We start from the raw sequence: 14,832 nt of genomic DNA, 5'->3' as shown, positions 1-14,832 counted from the left end.
TATATAAATTCTACTGTTGATTTCCAAATATTAATATGTTTCTGAAGCATCTTTGTCTTCACAAATTTTAAACGATAATGCACAGGTTTATGTATCTATACTAGTCAGTGTCATGTGGGATGTTTTGTGAACTGTCTCTTTAGGTTTAATTGCTTATGCATATTATTTTTAAAGAGAAAATCATCATAATGAAGCCAGAATTGTAATCAGGCCTGAAAACATGTATTTGATAGTTACAAGTTCATTCAAGGTTTTCATTTCTTACTTGTCCTAACATAGTTTTCTTTTTCTTTTGCCATTTACATAAAGCAGAGGCAATTAGAGTATTTAGTCTGTAGAGTATCCATGTGAGCAGGTCTGATTGCAGGATACTAAGAAGCTTTTCCAAATGTTGTTTTGTGTTAACGCTGTTTTCACTAGGATAGTGGAGTCCTACATGTTCTTATCTTACAATACATTTCATTCCACTATATCATCCCCATAATTTGAGGATTAACTGGCTGATCTGTGGCAGTGGATGCTCCATCTAAAATGTATCACAGAGCTCTTTATGCTCTAGCTTTACCAAGCTGAAAGAATTCAGCGAACCTGGAGCTCTAGAGCAGCTGTACTCTTAGGAGGAAAATGACTTTTTATGAATGTATCCTTAGACTCTGATTGTGGATAGGAATTAGGTTTGGGCAATGTTGTCTCCTTCTCTTTATACTAGCCTTATCCTACACTAGCTCATCGCCAACTCTCACAGGAATCTTTTTTAGCAGTTTCATAAATAGTTCTTCCTTTGTATCTACTCTAATCCAATCAATTATTAATACCATGAGGAGAGATAACTGTCAAAACTGAAATATATTAACACCATTTCTTAGCTTAACGTCTTGAAAATTCTGTTGTCTTTAGAATCAACTCTAACCTCAAAATTGCATTTCACATAAAGATCCTTCACACCCCATCTTCCACCTTTCCTATTGCCTGCCCTCAGCAAGCACCCTCTGTTATATTCAGTCATCCAACATATACCTGGCCTCAGTGTTATTCCCTCCCCATTAAGCATCTTTCCCTCCTGCCTACCTTCAGGTTTTAGGCCTTTCTGGCCTTTTCGCCTCTTAGCTTAGATTTCTTACTGTTTGCTCTCGTAACTTCACTTTATCTGTTTTCTGCATGGTGAAAATATTATGTTTGCCCAAATGAGCCTCTGTGATTGATGCAGTTGCAAAAATTGGAATAGGTTTTAGAATTAAATAAAGGGTATTTCAAAGTTCAACTGGGTTAATACAAACAGAGGATAGAACATTTAAAAAGCATTATGGGGTGTTACAATCTAACCAAATAAACCAGGTATTAAAATATGTAATAGAACTAAAATAATTAATGAATAGGAATAAACAAAAGATTTATTTAACAGAATAAGACTTTGGAGAACAACTCTAGACACAAATAAAGTTAAATGAAGATAGGGTGAAACCTCTGTGATGTTGTTATAATAGAATCACCAAGTGGTAAAGGATAACATTAGTTTATAAAACTCTATATACAAAAGCTAACAACTTTATTACAAAAATGGCAGTATTTATAATTGAAGATATGTATCATTATTGGCTAGTCAAGATTTTTTTACTTAAAAAACATCACCAAGGGCAAAGATGTGAAAGATGGTGTGTGTGTGTGTGTGTGTGTGTGTGTGTGTGTAAGCATGATTGTGACAACAATTTTATAAATAAAGTTCAAAGATTACATATAATGTGTAGAATTAATTTGAAAATGTATTTCAGGTACTAGGTTCACTAACTATAATAGCCAATCTTTCTTCTGGTCATTCAGTATACTAATACAGCATAAAGCAAAAGGCCCATGGTAATCAATTATCATAATGGGAAATGAGAACATTTGGTTAATACATACACGGGATCGGAGAAATATAATATGAAATCCAGTTAGATGACATTTGCTTCAAACCCAAACTGGTTAAAATATGCAACATAATCAGAGTTGATGTGATAGGGAAGCACAAGTCTCTAGTGAGAATAGAGGCTGGTACCAATTCTATGAAGGGCAGTTTATTGAAACTCATGTCCTTTAGCTTAGTGAATTCAATTCTGTTTATTTACATTAATAAAGTTTGGATTTCATAAAAATTAACTAACACATTAAATAAAAAACAGACTGGCCTTTTATTTATGTTTTAAAAATCAAGTTACAAAATAAGTGTATGGGAAAGCATTATAGTTAAAGAAATAAAACTTGTATTTACATATATAGAAAACGAAATAATAAAATACTAATCATTAAAAATGATGAAATAGTCTAGAAACTTTTCTGAAATGTGTTGTATTCATAGTCAGTAGACAAAAGTGTTTTAAAGAACACAGTTCACCTTTCTCTGGAAGTGGTTCCAGGGCTGGGTGCCTTACTTCTCCACCCTCACTTTCCTGTTTCGTTCTGTTATATACAACACATTCACTAGATTTTTTGGGCCTACAGCAGATGTAAGAATTCAAAATGAATAAATCAAGGATTTGAATCATTTATATTTTACATTAAGCTATTAAAAATCCTCTTCACTGCTTTTTGATTGGAGAATTTCTCAAGATATTGAGAAGGCATGATAGGGGAAGTGGGTCACATTACTTAATGTAACAAAACATTATGAAATTATCTGGCCACCCAGAACCCGTGATTGAATAGGTCAGAGTGCCTAAGGGAGAACCTACTACCATTATTCTGCTAAATGGATTTAGTATTAAACTGTGCCCTAAGTTCTCATCTTTATATGCATAAATTAACATAGCTCTCAGTCTTCACCATGAAACTTCTTTATGTGATAAATGGTGACTCCCTCAATGTCTCACTGGCATAATATCCCACGTCATATGCTAATCCAGAGTTCCTCTCTCTGCCCAGAAGTCCCACCTAACCTCTCCTGCCCAGCTATTGGCCATTCAACTCTTTATTAAACCAATCAGAGTAAAACAGTGGCACATTTCACACAGTTTGATCAAATATACCACAACACAACCTGAATATTTTAGTATATCATTTGATGCTTTCCACCAGCAGAGAGAAGATAGACTGTCAGGTGCCTGAGCTGTGGCCATTCTTATCTCTTCTCACGAGGAAGGGAAAATAACTATATTTAAAGCACACAGAGAATTTTTCTCTTCAGCCCCTAATAACCAAGAACTACCTATAACCATGTATGAAGATTGACGACTCAGAAAGGAACAAAAATGTGCAGCTACCACTGTTTTGGATGAAGGAATTAGACCTGTTACTGGGGTAAAACTCTTTTTTTTTTTTTTTAATACAAATGGAACTCAACAAATCTCCACTTTATAGGAAGAGAGTATGTCTTTATAGCGACTGTAAAAGGAAATGCTTAAAGCACTGTTTACTAGCCTCATCTTATGTGAGCACTCAAGCATGCAGAAGATGACGTGGGAAGGAACAGACCTTAACCGATGATCTTTCTGAAAATATGAGCACCAAATAAAATTAAATTTGGGCTAAAGAAATAAAGAATAAGCATAAAAACATGTATTTCCTGTCTCTGTATTTCTGTCTGCATTTCTTATTCAACTGTCAACACAAGCATGTACAACATATATATTAAAAATATAAAAATATAAAATATATTAAACATTGACTGCTGGTGTCCTGCAGGATACTTAGTAAATACATGTAAGCACAAAGGTAAAATACAATTCTATTCCTCGTGTTTCACATTGCTAATGATGCCTTGTCTTTTGTCCCCTCTGTGTCATTTAACCACTTACTTTACATCTTACATATTTGCATACTTGTTCTTTGAATCTTCTCTCTAGCTCTTAGAATGTATGTGATGCAGAGCATGCTTTTGGTTCTCATGCACAAACCCAGAACCTTAAAGTACTGAAACAGTAGGAGCCCAATGAATGTCTATGAATTGTGTAATGCAATTATAAAACAAAAGACATATTTTTCCATTTTGTGTGAATCACGTTGGAAAGTATGAGGATATTATTGTATAATAGGAAATATTTTTTTGATGAACAAAACTATGAAAAGAACAAATGTACTGACAACCAGTCTCAATATTGAGACTGGAAAGAAATAGAGCAATACATGCAGAACAGTCGTCATTTGGTGCACAAACATTTTGCTTTATTTTCTCCTTTGTGTATTCCTTCATTTTCCCCCTGAAATGTGTCCATGAAGTAAATGGAAAAGGTAATAGGTGAATTATTTATAGGAAAGTTATTCTTTTGGTGGCTGAAGAAGTTTAGGGAGGGGCATGGGCCCAACAAAAATAGTGGAGCTCTATTTTCTAAGAGAACGCTCTAATCAAGAGTGACCTAATCATGGTGAGCTGGTGACAATGAAACTCAATCAAGCTATTAGTGAGTCACGGGGAGGATGCATGATCTGATTTCATCACAATCAACTGAACTGAAGAAGGTCAGATGGAAGTTTCTGGAGTTATGTTAAACATTAGAAAAAGGAAAGTAGTGATAAAACTTGTTTTCTAATGTATCTTTCAGAAAGGCATTTATATAGTATTTGGAATGATGGAAAGATAAAAAGTTAGAAGGCAGTATTTGATCCATATCCTTAAAGAAAGAATGATCCCGACTTATAAATCAATTATAGTTTAGCCAGCATTGCCTAGAAAGGGTAAAATTTTATTGCACTGTAGATAGGAACTATTTAATACTGCTGATCAGAGGTTATGAATTAGATTCTGTTACAAATCACTTGATAATTACTTTAATTCTGCATTTCCCTTGCCATTACAGATACATATGTAGATTAATACACATGCATGCATATACTTAAGTAGATTTGTTATTTGTTTATAAGAAGCATTCATAACCATTTATCTTTTAATGCTCTCAAAGAATGTAACTCAGATGAAATGCATGTAAATCTTATTTATGTTTTTTTCTTTTTCTTTTCTTTTTTTTCCTTTTAACCGAGGCAATCATGCTTCTAATTGTTTTCTTTTAAACATATTTCTAGGTCAACAGACCCTTAGTGATTAGTGATGACAATGACTTCTCCACATCTCTCTTTTGCTTATTGTTATTATCTTCCTCATGTCTGTTAAAGAAGACTCATTCAATTGATTCTCCAAATTTATTCAATTTTTGTATAATACCATTTTTAAAAGTCAATTTACTTTTAATACTCAACAGTTGCTTCTCTTATTAGAATAAAAAAAATACAAAAGATAAAGTCCTTGTTTTGTGGGAGCATTATCCAATCACCTTCGCAAATTCCTAGCTGGCTGAGGTTAGGAACTCTACCTCGGTGTCTGCCGAAACCACAAATCAGTATAAATATCACATGCTTTCACATGGTTTCAATATTCCTTATGGAGATTCCCTAATTTGATTGGCACTTAAGCCCGATTTTCCAGGAGTGATAATGAGTTTAATAACCAGAAACTCAGAAGGCAAGACACAGATAATGGTGGACAGAGTCAAATCAAATTAAATTTTGCTGAACTACCTCCCATACTGAGTCTAAAGAAGAAGATATCATGATTGAACATTTCAAATGATTTATTAATTTATTATTTCAGATGTTCATTTGGCACTTATAGATTGTAGGGTAGAGACATAAATTTTTTGTCACACATTTCATTTTCCAACTATTTTGTCCTATCTATTATAGTAGAACCAGTCAATAAGGGAAAGCTTTATTTTTCTAATATGAAAGAACTTCTATAACATAGACATTTATGCATCTTACAGTGATGTACTAAACAACCTGAACTTGTTATTTCCCCTTCTTATGACTCTTTTTGGGGGAACTTGTCTCTCTCTCTGTCCCTCTCTGTGTTTTTCTCTACCTCTCTCGCATATTTGTATATATACACAAACACACAGATCTATGTTTGTCTCTCTCTCTCTCTCAATGCATATATATACATACATATATGTTTATAATCATATACATGTATGTATGTGTGTATATAAACATATATATTTATAATTACAATATGCTCTCTATATAATGTAAAATTCACATTTTTTTAAAAAGAGAAACAGAGTTAGAAGAATAAAGATACTTAGAATTTGGGATTTAGCTCAGTGGTAGAACGCTTGCCTAGCAAGCACAAGGCCAAGGGTTCAATCCTCAACTCCAAAAAAAAAAAAAAAAAAAAAAAAAAGATACTTAGAATTACATATATTGTGTAATAAAATTTTCTTTATGTATGTTTAAATAACCCTTCTTTATATATATTTACACATTTTAAAACAATATACATACATTTCTAAATAACACTTTTTTAATTTGTACTTCCCTCATGGGCTGATTTCATAGTGACAAGGTATATTAGACAATGAATTAGTACAGAAATGATGTTTCATTAAATACATTTCTCCTTGATTATTGTAAAATTTAACCCTCATTATATAGTACAATTAAAACTTTTTAGCGTGAAAATATGGGATCTACAAATTAGTTAATTTCTAATGGTGAGAATGAGTCATAGGTTGGCAAAATCAGATCCAAAGTTGTTCAACTTCAATTTTAAAAGAAGCAATAGGCCAGTTTTCTTTTTAGCTTTTGTACCTGTCAACCAACGTATAACTAATTTCCAGTACTCGTGTGTGTGTGTGTGTGTGTGTGTGTGTGTGTGTGTGTGTGTGTGTGTAGTTCTAAAAGGTGGATTTATGACAGAGATTTTTTTTTATCACATTTTCCCAAAAAATTGTTACAGGAGGCTAAACTACAACTTGGAAGGAATTAATTGGAAGTGAAATAAAAAATGTGTAAACATGTTTAGTGTTGGATGAATTGGATTTCACTGCCATGCAAAAATATTAAAATACTATCTCTACATGATTGAGTCAATTTATTAATGCCTAAGCTAGCCTCATTTGGTATCTAAAAACAATATTTTTTCCCCACAATCCACGTATAAAATAACCACTCAGACGCTTATATTACTTATAAACTGTATGGCCGTGGTAGGCTTCCTGTTAACTGTTCTTACATCTTAAATTAACCCATTTTTATAAATCTATACTTTGCCACGTGGCTGGTAGCTTACCGGTGTCTTTACATGCTGCTTGTCCTGGCGGTGGCTGCAGTGTCTCCCCTTTCTTCTTCCCGTTTCCCCAATTCTCCTCTCTCCTTGTCCCGCCTATACTTCCTGTCTGGTCACTGGCCATCAGTGCTTTATTTATATAGAACGATATCCACAACAAAATGGTGGTCAGAAAATGTAAGCCTAAATGGGTTATAACCTCCTTTCTTGCTTCATGTGTGGACAATGAGTTTTCTCCAGTAATGCTAACATCTGGATCTAGACATTGTTCCAGAAGAGGACTTTTAAAATGCAGTTTGGAGATGTCACAGAAGTGTTTAATCAGATAAACACCCAGCTGGGAATACAAGGCCAGAGTCATCCTGGGCATGTAAACACCCTGCCACCTCGGTCTCTAGTGATGTAGAAATGTGGAAAACAGCTGTGACTGCTATAAAAACTCCTGGCAATACCAGAGAGAGAAAGTTCTAGAAGGGCTTTACAAAATAAAAAACAATAAGTTTTCCATGGAATAAATGGGACCCAAGTCTGAAGTTGGACTTTTTTGGTGGGCCACAAGCTCACTAATAAGAACACTGAGACTTATTAATTATGAGAGCTTGCTTTTAACTTAGGCTTGTTCCCAATTAGCTCTTATAACTCAGATTAACCTGCTTATATTAATCTATGTCCTGCCATGTGGCTTTTATCTTTCCTCTGTAAGGCAAGTCCAACTTGCTCCAAGTTTGCTGGTGAAGCTCCCAAGTCTAGATTCCTCCTCCTCTTCCTCTCTTTCCCCAGAAATCCCGCCTATCTCTCCTGCCTAGCTATTGGCCATTCAGTTTTTTATTACATCAATCACATCAATATATCTTTACACACTGTCCAAGGATGACCCCAGCTAAGACCCAAAGCAATAGTGTAAAGGGTACAATCTACTATAATCAAATTGATGACTACCTAATTGTTTTTTTTTTTTTTTTTTTTTTTTTTTTTTTTTTTTTGGTTTTTCGAGACAGGGTTTCTCTGTGTAGCTTTGCGCCTTTCCTGGAGCTCACTTGGTAGCCCAGGCTGGCCTCGAACTCACAACTACCTAATTGTTATCACAGAGTCTTTACTCAGTAACTGATGGAGCAAATGCAGGGATCGACAGCCAAGCACTGGGCTGAGCTCTGGGAAGTCTTCCTGAAGAAAGGAAGGAAGGATTGTATGAGCCAGGGTGATCAAGGTCATAAAGGATGAACCCACAGAAACAGCTGACCTTAGCCCAGGGGAGCACATGAAGTCTGGACCAACAGTTAGGGAACTTGCATGGGACTGACCTAGGTCCTGTGCATGTATATGACAGTTGTGTAGTTTGATCTGTTTGTAAGGCTCCTAACAGTGAGATTAGGACCTGTCCCTGGTGCTTAGCTGACTTTTGGGAACTGGTTCCCAGTGCTTGCTTACCTTGTCCAGCCTTTATATGGCGGGGGGTGGGGGGGAAGGGAAGAGCTGGGTCCTACCTCAACTTGATGTGCTATGCTATGTTCAAATCCAAGGGAGGCCTGCCCCTTTCTGAATGGAGATGGAGGAGGAGTGGGTGGATGTGGAGTGGGATAGATGGGAATTGAGGGAAGACTACAAGAGGAGAGGAGGGAGGAGAAACTGTAGTCGGTATGTAAAATAAAGAAAAAAATCTACTGATTACAGTAGATTGCACACTTTCTACTATTGCTATGAGTCATAGCTGGGGTCACCCTTGTGGACTCCTGGGAGCTTCCCTGGTATAAGCTTCTCCCTGGCAATCTGTCCTGCCCCCAAACTGCCTCCTATACACAGTCCACACAACCTACATCCTGCTCCCTCCAGTTCCCATCGTCCATCCCCCTAAGCCTCAGTTTACCCAGCAGACCTCTTCTACTTCCCCTTACTAGGGAAATCCATGTTTCCCTTCTTTGGGCCCTCTTTGTTTTCTAGCCTCTTTGGGGCTGTGTATTGTAGGTTGGTTATCCTGTATTTTACTGCTAATATCCACTTACAAGTTTGTCTTTCTGGGTCTGGGTTATCAACCAATCAGAGCAACACATATTCACAGTGTACAGAAAGATATCACTCATCATTTCCCCTTTGCTTTCTATTCAAAAGAAAGGTTTTAACTTCAACAAAGTAAAATTACATATAACAAAACAGTTATCAAGCAAGAATTATAGTTGTAATATCTAGTCTATTTGTATTTGGCAAAATTGAAGAAGATATCCTATCTATCCTATATTTGTGAGAATAAGGTTTCAGATCTACTTTATCTCTTATCATAACCAAGGAAAACCATAACTATAACTATCTAGTCTTCAACTACATCAAAGACTTCAGAAAGATATAATATTACCTAAGTAAATAAGAAGTGCATTGTAAGCAACTTCCAACAATCTAGAATGACAGAGACAGCTGGCTGCCTGGACAGTCATCTAAAGTTCCTCTACAATGTTGGGGCATCCATCTTCAGCCTCTAGGCCTAGAGGTTTTTAGTTGCTTCTCTGTGTGTCCTGTAGAATATCTGGAATATCTGGCAGTCTCCTTTGTGAAGCAGAAACCTGAAGGACCATCTCATCTTGCAAAGTTCAGTTGTCACCTTCCTATGGGTCTTGCATGTTCAATTTATATAACATACTGTCAATCAGTCCATGCAAGGACATTTTTTTTTGCCCAGTGGCTAACTTTTGCCACAAAGAAAGCAAACTCCTTAATGAGTTTCTTCAATGCCCATCATCTTCCTTGAAGTATTTGGTGCTACCAGGAGCAGATGCGTCTCATTGTCCAGAAAAGTTTAAGTTTTTAAAACATTTTAAATGCCATATTCTGTAGGTCTTTGAAATATTTGAAGATTGCTTACCTAATTGAATTATATCTACATATATCTAGAAATTTAACTAACATGACTATAAGTTTGACTATCATAGAAGACTAATTGTTAATCAGTATTTCTTAATTACCATTACAATTTCAAATGAGCTGCATAAACATAATACCTTAAACAAGAGTATAAATATACATAGAGTACAACAAAATTAACTTTAAATTTGTATCAATAAACTAAAATCTATAGCAATTTAAACCAAGTTGCTCTTTAAAAGTTGATTCAATAATCTACCTTTTCATCCTATCATATCTATATCATATCCCCCCTTTTCCTTTTAGAAAGAGATTGACTATGACCAATAACAATTTGCAACCAACATTCTAAACAAACATCCATAATCCATTTTTTTTGGGGAATGTGGGCATAGTGTTCTAGACTATTTCCTGCGGATAGGGGATGCTGGTAGTTTTATGGGAACCTGAGAAAATTTGAGATAATGATGAAGTCCTGGAAAGACTGGTTATAACTCTGTTGATAGGTACCATCTGTTAAGGTTCAGGAGGTCTGGTTTGATCAAATCCGATCCATCTTAACCTGGAACAAATCCATAGCCTCTTGCTTCCTGTGGAAACAAAAGCAGAGCCTTCTTTCAAAAGCAACATATCCTTAGATCCAAGTTTTGAAGTCAAGATGTCTTTAAAACATTCATATTGGTTTAACTGAGTAGCCTTTACAATCAAATGTCTTTCTGCAGTTAAAAATTCCAAATACAATATAATCCAGACTCTGTGTAATATTCATCTTTATGTGGCTTATTTTTATATTACCTTTACTGTCTCTTTAGAAGACTTTATTTTTCAAAACTTTCTATTTCTTTATTTAATTGTATATATTCCTTTTTATCTCTTTTCCAGTTCTCTGTACAATTTCACACACATTGTAAACCATTTAGAAGTTTATTTTATCTGAATCTGTTTTATTGTGAATCTATTGCTTTAAACTGCAGCATTACTAGGACTGAAATGGCAGCTTTGCTTGCTGGCTCCACCCATCTCAGCTTTCTAACATGGCCTAACTATGTTTACCACCAGCTCTGGGGAAACCATGCTCTCTGCTGACACTGGGAGGTAGTGGGCCTTCTTTCTGTCTCTGTTTGGATTTTCCACCTGCCTCCAAGCTGCCTTGCCATAGGCCAAATGGCTTTATTTATCAACCAATCAGAGCAACATGTATTCACAGTGTACAGAAAGGCATCACCCATCACCTTTATTTTGAGGTAATGCCTGTCTTTGAAGTTGAAGTGTGTTTCTTGTATTCAGCAGAAATGTGGATCCTGCTTTCATATCCATTATGTTAGCCTGTGTTTTTTTATAGGTGAATTGAGTCCATAGATATTAAGGGATGTTAATGACCAGTGATTGTTAATTCCTGTTATTTTGTTGTTGTTGTTGTTGTTAGTGTGTGTGTGTGTGTGTGTGTGTGTGTGTGTGTGTGTGTTTCCTTTATTTGGGCTTTGCTGGTGTGAGATTATCTACTGCCTGTATTTTTGTGGGTGCAGCTAATTTCCTTGGGTTGGAGATGTTTTCCTTCTGTTACTTTCTGTAGAGCTGGATTTGTGGATAGGTATTGTTTAAATCTGGTTTTGTCATGGAATATCTTGTTTTCTCTGTCTATGGTGATTGAAAGTTTTACTGAGTATAGTAGTCTGAGCTGCCATCCATGGTCTAGTGTCTACAAATTGTCCAGGACCTTTTGGCTTTTAGAGTCTCCATTGAGAAGTCAAGTGTAATTCTGATAGTTCTGTCTTTATATGTTACTTGGCCTTTTTCCTTTGCAGCCCTTAATATTCTATATGTTTCATGCTTTAGTTATTATGTGGCAAGGAGAGTTTCTTTTCTGGTCCAGTCTATTTGGTGTTCTGTAGGCATCTATACCTTTATAGGCATGTCTTTCTTTAGGTTGGGAAGTTTTCTTCTATGATTTTGTTGAATAAATTTTCTGTGCCTTTCAGGTGGAATTCTTCCCCTTCTCTATGCCTATAATTCTTAGGTTTGGTCTTTTCATGGTGTCCTAGATTTCCTGGATGTTTTGTGTTAAGAATTGTTTTGATTTTAACATTTTCCTTGACTGATTAATCTATTTCCTCTATCATATCTTCAATCCCTGAGATTCTATCTTCCATCTCCTGTATTCTGCTGGAGATGGTTGCATGTGTCGTTCCTTGTTCACTTACCCAGATTTTCCATTTCCAGAATTCCCTTGGTTTGTGTTTTCTTTATTGCTTCTATTTAAATTTTCAAGTCTTGAATTGTTTCCTTTACCTGTTTGATAGATTTTTCTCTTGGCTTTCTTTAAGGGATTTATTAATTTCTTCTAATATTTTTGTTTGTCTTTTCCTTGATTTCTTTAAGAAAATTTTTCATTTTATCTTTAAGGGCCTCTACCATCTTCATAAAGTTATTTTTAGGTCATTTTTTTCTGCTTCATTTGCATTGTGTTGTTTAGTTCTTGCTGTTGTAGGACCACCAGGTTCTGGTGGTCCCATATTGCCCTTTATGTTGTTGAATGTATTCTTACATTGGCTTTTACCCATCTCTTCTTCCAACTGGTATAGGTGGTACTTGTGGCTATAGGGGCTGCTGTACTGCCAATTGGTATGGGTGATACTTGTGCATATAGTGTATGCTGGTGGTGCCAGAGAAGGCTGTTCTCAGGAGGATGCTGGGGTAGGTGTGTTTGGGCAGCAGAGTGAGTATTGTAGAACAGAATCCAGGGGTTGGCATGGTAGTGGTGGGGTCATGCTGGGGTGTGCTACAGAGCAGTGGTACTCCACCAGAGTTGGGGGCAGGGCCCAACTGCCTTGCTGGGGCTAAGATGGGAGAGGAAGGGGCATGAAATGTGCCCTGGGGCTTAGGGCCTAGAGATTGGGGCTGTTTATCTGGGAGACCCTTCACTCACCTGTTTTTCCAACTGGTGTAGGTGGTGTTTGTGCTTATAGGGGCTGCTGATGTTGAGGGGAATGGTTGGACAAGGGGAGGATAATAGGGTATGTGGAAGTAGGTGGTGGAGGGGGTCTTGTGGGAACGGAGTCTAGTGGGTGGCAGAGGTGGTGGTGCAGCCTGCCCACGGGTCTCCTACCTCCTTTCATTAATTTAATTCTTATTGAATTCATACATGTGCATGATTACATATATATATATATATATATATATATATATATATATATATATATATTCCTAATATAACATTCTCAATCCATGTAAGTTACTTGCATCTTTCAGGTCTATTTGTCAGTGAACAATCAATGAATGTGGTCTTCTCTATGTAGAGCCATCTCTCCTGATCCCCACTTTCCTCAATTGCCTATAGCTCTTTGTGTAGGGTTGAGGTCTCCTGGGATTTTCCCCATCTACTTTGATGTGTTCATTGGTGCCATTCTTGTTCAATTCATGTTTGAATAGTTTGATTAGTGAGACTTTATGTGTGTACTTCTGATGTGCCTAGGGGACACAGTTTCACAAGAAACTCCCTTATCCTTTGACTTTCACTATCTTTCTGCCTCTACCTCCTTCTACAGTTTTCCATGAGTCTGAGTTTCCTGTGGTATGGGAATGTTTTGTAGATGTATCCACTGGGCTCTACAAGTCAGCATCTTGATTGGTTATGTATGGTTTTCTGTAGTAGTCCCCATCTGTTTCAAAGAGAAGTTTACTTGAAGGGTAAAGACTATACTTCTCTGTGGGTTTAATAACAAATGCTTATAGATTGTTGTTATAGTCTGTGTTGGTTTAGTAAAATAGTGGTTGTAGATGCTTTTCCAATAATCTTGACTTTAATAGCACCAAGCGGTTAGGTATATTTCCAGTACTAGGCACAGTATTCCTCTTGTTTATCTGGCCTTAAGTCAAATTAGAGAGCTGTTGGTTCCTGCCAAGGTATGTGTGCCAGTGCTGTGCCCTAAGGGTTATCAGGCTGGTCATTGATGTGGTTCATAGAAGTCAACAGGGTAGGACTGTTAGTTACTTCCTTCCTTTGGAAGCTTGCGTTGAAAGCTAGTTCTCAGAGAAGAAGCAGTCAGGTCAGTTCCAGCTCAGGAGTCTCTGAGCCTTGTTTCTGAAATTCATGTTGTCTTCATCAATAGGAATTAACCTTCCACCTCTTGTAGACAACTAAGGACAATAACAATAGGCTGTATGTTTTGGATAGGGCTGGCCAACAACTCAAAAGAAGGCTTCTCATGTCTGGTGTTGGGATTTTAGTTAAGTAATCTTTGGTTCTGGAAGATAGCACTGTCATCTCAGATGGGTGTGGTTGATATATTGTGCACCCCAATAAACTTATCTGGGGGTCAGAAAACAGAACAGCCACTATATTAAACATAGGTTTAGGCAGTGGTAGCACACACCTTTAATCCTAGCATTCTGGAGGCAGAGATCCGTTTGGATCTCTGTGAGTTCAAAGCCACACTGGTGACACACACCTTTAACCCCAGGAAGTGATGGCAAGAAGCAGAAAGGTATATAAGGCAGGAGGACCACGAACTAGAGCCTCTTTAAGCTTTTAGGCTTTTAGCATCAGTTCAGCTGAGATTCATTCTGGATGAGGACTCAGAGGCTTCCAGTTTGAAGAAACAAGACCAGCCTAGAAGTTGGCAAGGTGAGGTTAGATGTGACTTACTCTGTTTCTCTGATCTTTCAGCGTTCACCACAACACCTAGCTCTGGAATGTTTTTATTAATAAAACATTTTAAGATTCATGCTACAGATGGGAAAAGTTCTCATATGTATGTATATTTATACACAGAAAATTGTGACATTTTAAGACCTTCGTATCGTTATTTTACCTCTTCCTCTCCTTCTAAATTTCCTTCTTTTATACCTCCGTTAGGGTCCCTCCATTCCCCTTGCCAGATCACTTGTACCTCTCTACCCTCCTCCTCTCCGCTTCTCTATTTACCTCCTTCTTCCTCCCTACAGAAGCC

This window comes from Peromyscus maniculatus, chromosome 10, assembly GCF_049852395.1.
Source record: "Peromyscus maniculatus bairdii isolate BWxNUB_F1_BW_parent chromosome 10, HU_Pman_BW_mat_3.1, whole genome shotgun sequence".
Lineage (NCBI taxonomy): Eukaryota > Metazoa > Chordata > Mammalia > Rodentia > Cricetidae > Peromyscus > Peromyscus maniculatus.
The sequence above is the reverse complement of the archived record's forward strand: the minus strand, read 5'-3'. Positions refer to the sequence as shown.